The following is a 7,168-nucleotide window of genomic DNA, read 5'->3' on the forward strand; positions in this document are numbered from 1 at the left end:
CGCCGCAACAGCCAGGGTCATATGGCGCCGCATTCAATGAGTTAAAAACAAAACCAAAAAAAAACAACTAAACTTAAAGGGCTAAAAAAGGAACCTAAAAAAGTAAACTAAGAGCAAAGCCAAACAAAACGAGACGAAACAAATCACACAGAAAACGGTCATAACTCATGGAGAAGGCCAGCCTTCTCCATAAAGAGAAGTACCTCATGTCCCGGGGAAAGGCATCTCCCTCCCAGCATCAGCGAGAGACGGAATGATCCGTCTTCTCCCCGACACTGCGACAGGTATCGCACTCGCAGGTCCCCCAAACTGGGGCACTCGACCAGCAAGTGCCGCACGGTCAGGGGAACCAAGCAGTCATCACAATAAGGCTGCACTCCCCGGGACATGAGGTAACCATGTGTTAGACGCGTATGACCCGTCCGAAGACGGGTCAAGGCTGTCTGCGAGCGACGGTCACGGACACTTTCGTATGACCAAGGACGAGACACAGTCCTGGTAATCTCTCCCATTTTGGAAGTCGCACCCCGAGCATTCCACCTCTCCTGCCAACTGGCAAGAATTGCCTTGCGAATCTCTGGAAACATATCTGTACATGGGACAGCACTAGGAGGGGCAGCTCTAGCTGCTGCCTCCCTTGCAAGTCCATCAGCTCGTTCGTTCCCGTGTACGCCAACGTGTCCTGGAACCCAACAAAACCCAACGCGATATCCCCTGTTGCTGAGCAAATACAGAAGGAGTAAAGGAGCCCAGCGCAGAAAGAGCGCTACGAAAATCACTAAAAATCATAAAAGAGTCCACGGGAAGGGTAAAAATAATCTATAAAGAGAGGATTATTGCAGACAGCTCTGCAGTAAATACAGAAGCAACAGAAGAAAGACTACCTCCCCGACAGAAGGAGGGGAACACAACACCAAAGCCAACTCCAGCATCCAATTTAGAGCCATCAGTAAAGACAGGGATGGAGTCAGAGTGTTCAGTGAAATGCTCTAAAAATAAGGCTCGGGACGCATATGGCGGTAAATCCCTCTTACTATCTATAGTGGGAGAACACACGGATGGCAGACGCTACGGGAAACCCAAAAGGTTTAGGGAGACTAGGTCGCTCATCATATGCAGGCGAACGGGAATCCCGCAAAATTGACACACAAGGAACTTATTCTGGAAGGCGTTGGACGCGGAACCAGCAACGGAATAGAGAGGACTGGCGTCTCAAATCCAGAGGCAGGACGCCAGCATCCACGAGGAGGCAAGGTATCGGTGAAGACCGGAATGCACCAGTAGCCAAGCGGACCCCGGCGTGATGTACTGAGTCCAACACGCGTAGGTGAGCCTCCTTGGCGGAGGAGTATATCTCGCAGCCATATTCCAACTTGGAAAGGATGAGTGTTCTGTGGAGGAGGAGTAGCGTGTCCTTGTCTGCACCCCAAGAGGTATGAGCTAAAACACGAAGGAGGGACAGGGCTTTCTGACAAGCCGCCTTAACGTAACGTAAATGAGGCACCCAGGTTAGGCGGCTATCAAATAAAAGACCGAGGTAACAAGTCGTCTCTACACACGACAGTCGCCTATTACCAAGATATAAGTCAGGGTCCGGATGAACGCCTCGAAGACGACAGAAATGCATAGCTACTGTCTTTGATTGGTGACTCTATTAATAGTCAATTGCAGTTTTCGTTCAATCAACGACATCCTTGACGCAGAAAACGAAATGGATAAATCGTCTACATATAAGGAGCTATGAACTCCATCAGGCAGGACACCAACGACTCCATTAATAGCCAGATCAGATAAAAAAATACGGTCACCTGGTGGTGATTATTGGCAAACGCCTCACAAACTGAGGACTCCAAGGATAAAAGAGCATCCGAAGTGGAGCGCACCTTTCGGAAACCATATTGCACCGGGGTCAATAAATTCCGGCTCTCCAAGTACCACATAAGCCTGACATTCACCATCTTCTCCATCACTTTACAAATGCAGGATGTTAAAGAAATAGGACGATAGTTAGTTGCTTGGAGATGATCCTTCCTAGGCTTCAGAAAGGGGAGAATTACAGCCACACTCCACAGAGATGGAAAATCACCGGTACGCCAAATGAAATTGTAAAGATCCAATCAAAATGTAAAACCACAGTCAGACATGTGACGTAAGAAAGCATAAGGGATGTCGTCTGGACCTGACGAGGAATCATGACACTGGGATAAAGCCGTGTTCAGCTTGGAGAGAGAAAATGTGATATTATAAGATTCCCCTCCGGTGGAAGCGAAGTTAACGCCGAGTGATTCCAAATCCCGGCGATGACGAGCCCCTGGTGCAGTAGGATCTTTCCTAGAGACACTGGCAAAGTGCTTGGCGAATAGGTCAGCAACAGTCTTAGGGTCCGCCACCGTTTTCCCTACATGCGATAACACTGGCGGGGGAGGGGGGGGAAACTTCCCAGAGATCTTACAAACTCTGTTAAAGATTTATGTGAGTGTAGTTATGGTAGTGATGGAAGAGAGATAAGCCTTCCACGAAATTCGTTGAGCCTACTTGAGAGTGCGTCGTGCTTGAGCACGCGCTCGCCGAAAAACATCCAAAGACTGGGGATCCCCACGGTGACGACGAGGTCGAGAGAATGCAGCACGCTTCTCTTGCACAGCAGTAGTGCAAGCGGCGTTCCACCAGGCGTTCTGGGGACGGATTGAAGGGCTGCAGAGAGTAGGGCATCAGTGAAATAGGATGCAGCCTCGTCAGAAGTTCCAAAGTCAGCCAACAGACGAAGAGAGGAGCTAAGTTCCGTAAATCGCTGCCAGTCTGCTTTATCTAGACGCCAGCGAGAAAGGCGTGACTGTGGTACAGAATTGGAAAGTGGTCACTGCCATACAAGTCCGGTAAGACCCGCCAACGAAAATCAGGAAGAGAATTAGAAGTGCAAAGTGAAAGATCTATAGAGGTAAAAATACCAGTCTGGCTATGAAAATGCGTCACCTCCCCAGAGTTTAAATTTTCTAATCCCTGATCCTCAATAAAAGAAGCAACTAAAAGTCCGCGTGGGTTGGTAGCACCATCATCCCACAACGGATGGCGACCGTTAAAATCCCCTAATAAAAGTAAAGGCGAGGAAAGTTCCTGCACCAGGTCGTCAAGATCGTGTCTGTCAACGGGAACACCAGGAGGGAGATAAAGGCTACATAATGTATAAAATTTGCCCAAATAAACCTTAACAGCAACAGACTGCAACGTTGAGTGAAGCTGTAATGGGACATAAGGGATATCACAGCGAACGAATATGGCGGTGCCACCATGGTGGCCCTGTCCAGGATTAGGGGTATTGTAAACGGCACGATACCCATGAGGACTAGAGTGAGTGTAGTCTCCGAGCATTGTCTCCTGTAAACAGAGACCAGCAGGAGAAAACCGTGATATCAATGCTCGGAGTTCGTCCCACGAGGATCGTAGGCCTCTACAATTCCACTGGAGGAGTAGAAAGATGTATATTTTCAAGTGCGCTCCAGGCGAGCCCCTGAACGAGACTGCCTTTTACCCACCTGATTCGGTACGGTAATACGACGAGAAGAGGAGACTGGGACCCGAGAGAAGCCGGGTCGAGGGACCTCGAGCTTTCTCCCAACAAAGGACGCCCCTCCGGACGCCGCACTACTAGAGCCAGACCGCACACCACTCCCCGAAGCTACATGCTCGCGGGGAGGATTCCCAACACTATATCCAAGGGATTCCTCAGTTTCCATATCCCGATCAGGAAAACCACTAGAAGCAACAGGAACTGGAACATAAGGGGTCTCAGCAGGCTCAATATGAGTCTCCGCATCTTCCTCCATAGGCCTATCCTGAGAGACCCCAGAATCATGTATACCTACAGTAATCTTAGTTGGCGGAACAGATTCAACTGAATCTGTAGAACCGCGATGTCGTTTCTTCATACCTCTGGCGGACTTCGGCGAAGCAATGTGAGGTGCATGTACATCAACATGCATCATCTGGGACGAGGCCGGAGAAGCTCCATCACAACCTGGAGGTGACTCGACAGAATCACAGGATAAAAGGGAAAATCTATTATGGGACATAATAGCAGTAGCGTCAAAGGGCCGGGAGGAAACCGTAGAGGACACCTGAGCAGCGGGCTGGGCAGAAGACCGAGTGCCTAGCGATGAGGTGTACGTCTTTGCTACAGTACCGGCCTTCTGGCGGTAGAGGAGTTCACGGCGCGCACTACCAAGGCTGATAAACTGACTATTTGCAAGTTGCAAAATATCCTGTTCCAGGCGATATCGTGGGCACTGTCTGGAAGACAACTGGTGAGCATCCTGGCAATAGAAGCAATAAGCAGCTGACTCACATTCCGCCGTGGAGTGTGAGCCTAATGCAGAACAATTACCACACCGAGAAGGCTCAGTGCAGTATTTCTTACCATGACCATACCCGTAACATGAAAAACACTGTATAGGGCGGTCAACAAAAGGCATTACCCGAAGATGGAGAGGGCCAATACTGACACGGTCAGGGAGGGTACAACCAAAAAAGGTGACAGGTATCATGTCAGCTGAACCCTTCATCTTGGACACCTTATGAACAGAACTAGGGCACCTCCCAAGTATTTCCTCCTCAGAGAATTCATAGAGGTCATGATTATAATATACTGCCTTTACTATAATTGAAGGTATGGTGTGCTTTGACCGTTTCAAACATGTTGTCAGCAGGGCATGGTAGATGTTGCAGCATTTTAGCTTGAGTAATATCTTTAGCCCTGACTAACACTCCCTTCCCATACTTTTTCAGATTCCCCTCAGGGATCGTGCCAATTTCTTTGGCGAGGTACCTAGCAGCATGAATGAAGTTGCCACGCCCATTCCTATAGTATGCAACAAACCAACGAGGGGGAGGGACCTGGCTGTCCCTGGGAGTTGGATCTAACAAAGCGTCTTCGAAGAGGTTCGGGACATAGTCCATGTCACTGTCAGAAATATTGGAAGAGCGGAGAAGTTTCGCTTGAAATCCAGCACCTGCGATAGGCAGAGTCGCAACAGCATCACACGCCGACTGGGCTTCAGCGCTGGAAGCAAAGGTCACATATAATAGCATCTGTTTGACTTGAAGTCTCCATCATAAATGAGACGGATACGAAGGACTGTGCCAAATGGCTTGAGTAAGGAGTGCAAGGCACGGTAGGAAAGCGATGGATCGATATTCACCATCTGAAGTGCGTCCAGTTTGGAAGAGGGACGCACATCAGAGTTACCCCCAGAATGGGAGGCAGCCTTGTCAGACACGTGGACTTTTGTGTCGCACGGACTTGTTTTGGTCAGCCCCTCTAGGAGGTAGGGACTTTCCAGCGGCACCACCTGGAACGGTGAAAGGCTCCAAGGTGGCGACGGGAGAGGACCGTGTAGGGGTAATCGGGGACAGGCGGACGTCAGGGAGAGGCAGCCCGAGGCAAGGGAAACTTACCCATACACGGGGGAGGTGTTTCACTCCCCCACACCCCCACCCACCACGGAGCCCAACAAGGGGAGGCTGAATGTTGGGGCCAAACCGCACCCAACAGCCCCAGGGGTAATGGGGAAGTATACGCATCCACTGCCAGGTGTTTAACGGCGGCCGCGGGACCGTTGCGACCGCTCACCCGGCAATGACCACTTGACCCTAGCCATCGCATGACCAGCCGATTGATTCAGTGGGGCCACACTGAACCACCCGTCTTACCCCAACCCTCCCACCAAAGGAGCGTGTTGCCCAATGAGGGGAACTACACCCTGCCCCGCAGTGGACTCAACCCCCAGATGAGAGGGCACGGGGAGTATACGGGACGCCACGCACGGCAAACACGTGGGGAGACAGTAGCCCTGCCCTAGGTGGTAAAAGGGCAGGGCGGGAGAAGGCAACATCACCAGTAGGCCTCCTCTACCGGTGATGAGCGGTGAGCACTTGGTCCACGAGGCCAACGGACATCGAGCCCTATCGAGGTGGGCAAGCCGACGTCGCATCAAACCCCATCACCACAACAAGGTGACTCCCCTTCGACGGGGAGCCATCCAAGGACGCGAACGAGCCAGCCAAGGACGCGGGCGAGCCATCCATGACGCGAGCGAGCCAGCCAAGGATGCGGGCAAGACAGCCAAGGACGTGGGCAAGCCAGCCGAAGACGGAGGAGTGCCAAGGGTGCCGTCTTAACATTTTCACGGGAAGACCGCTACCAACTACGATCCTCTGACCTAAGCCTTTGCGGTGTCACCAAAGACAGGCTTAACATCCTTGGGGTGGTGTGTTTGCCAGTGAGTTTGGGACGAAACACCCCTGACATGTGTTTGGATTTTTACGTGACGTCAAACTTTTCACTGCCGTCCGACGGTCTTCTTGGGTTGTTGTCACTGAGGTCTAACCGCATGGTAATACTTTCAGATAGTAATACTGTAAGGTTTCAAGGGAGATGTTTCAAGGCCATGGAGCAACCTGTGCGCCTCGCTTCTCCCTGGAAAAGAAAGGAAATACCCAGCAAGGGTCGGGAAAGTGTTTCTCCTGAGTCGGTAGTGCATACCGTTCCGACTCTTTCCACGGTGCCGGTGCATGACGCGGGCACCACCTCACTTCATGATCAACCACCAACACCACCTGATGTTTTCAGGGGATGGAAAAATGTCAATGCGATAGTCGTAGGGAATCATGAAATCCCTCAACGAACCGCAATACACATCCCCGTGTCAGTCCCTAACGCCACCATAGGTTGTGACATCTGCCAAGAAGGGCCTAGTCGCGTGAACACGCTAGCGATAGAGTCCACCCTTAACACGGTACGCGAGGGAAGTAGGACCGTAGCTTTAGTGGAAAACGCCACTGGCGGTCCAGTTAGCTAAACAAAAAAAAATGGAGTCTTTCTGGGTCCCGCATTAGCTTTCGATGGGCAGGTGTCACCAGAACCTTTAGAGTTAAAGCGGACCTGTGTCGGCGCGGTGGGTCAACCCGACGCCGGCGACAAGACATGTCAGGCCCCATCTGTCGATTCTTCAGTCAAAGTGGTCGATTATCCCGAGCTTAAGGGCCCGCTTCTGAAGCTTTTACATCAGTATCGTGATGGCATTGCCCTGCCCGGTTTACCTTTAGGTGCGACTGATATGACAGAGCACAAGATTAGGGTTAAACCCGACACCAAACCGGTGTACATTCCTGC

Source organism: Eriocheir sinensis, unplaced genomic scaffold (assembly GCF_024679095.1).
Source record: "Eriocheir sinensis breed Jianghai 21 unplaced genomic scaffold, ASM2467909v1 Scaffold167, whole genome shotgun sequence".
In the NCBI taxonomy this organism is placed as follows: Eukaryota; Metazoa; Arthropoda; class Malacostraca; order Decapoda; family Varunidae; genus Eriocheir; species Eriocheir sinensis.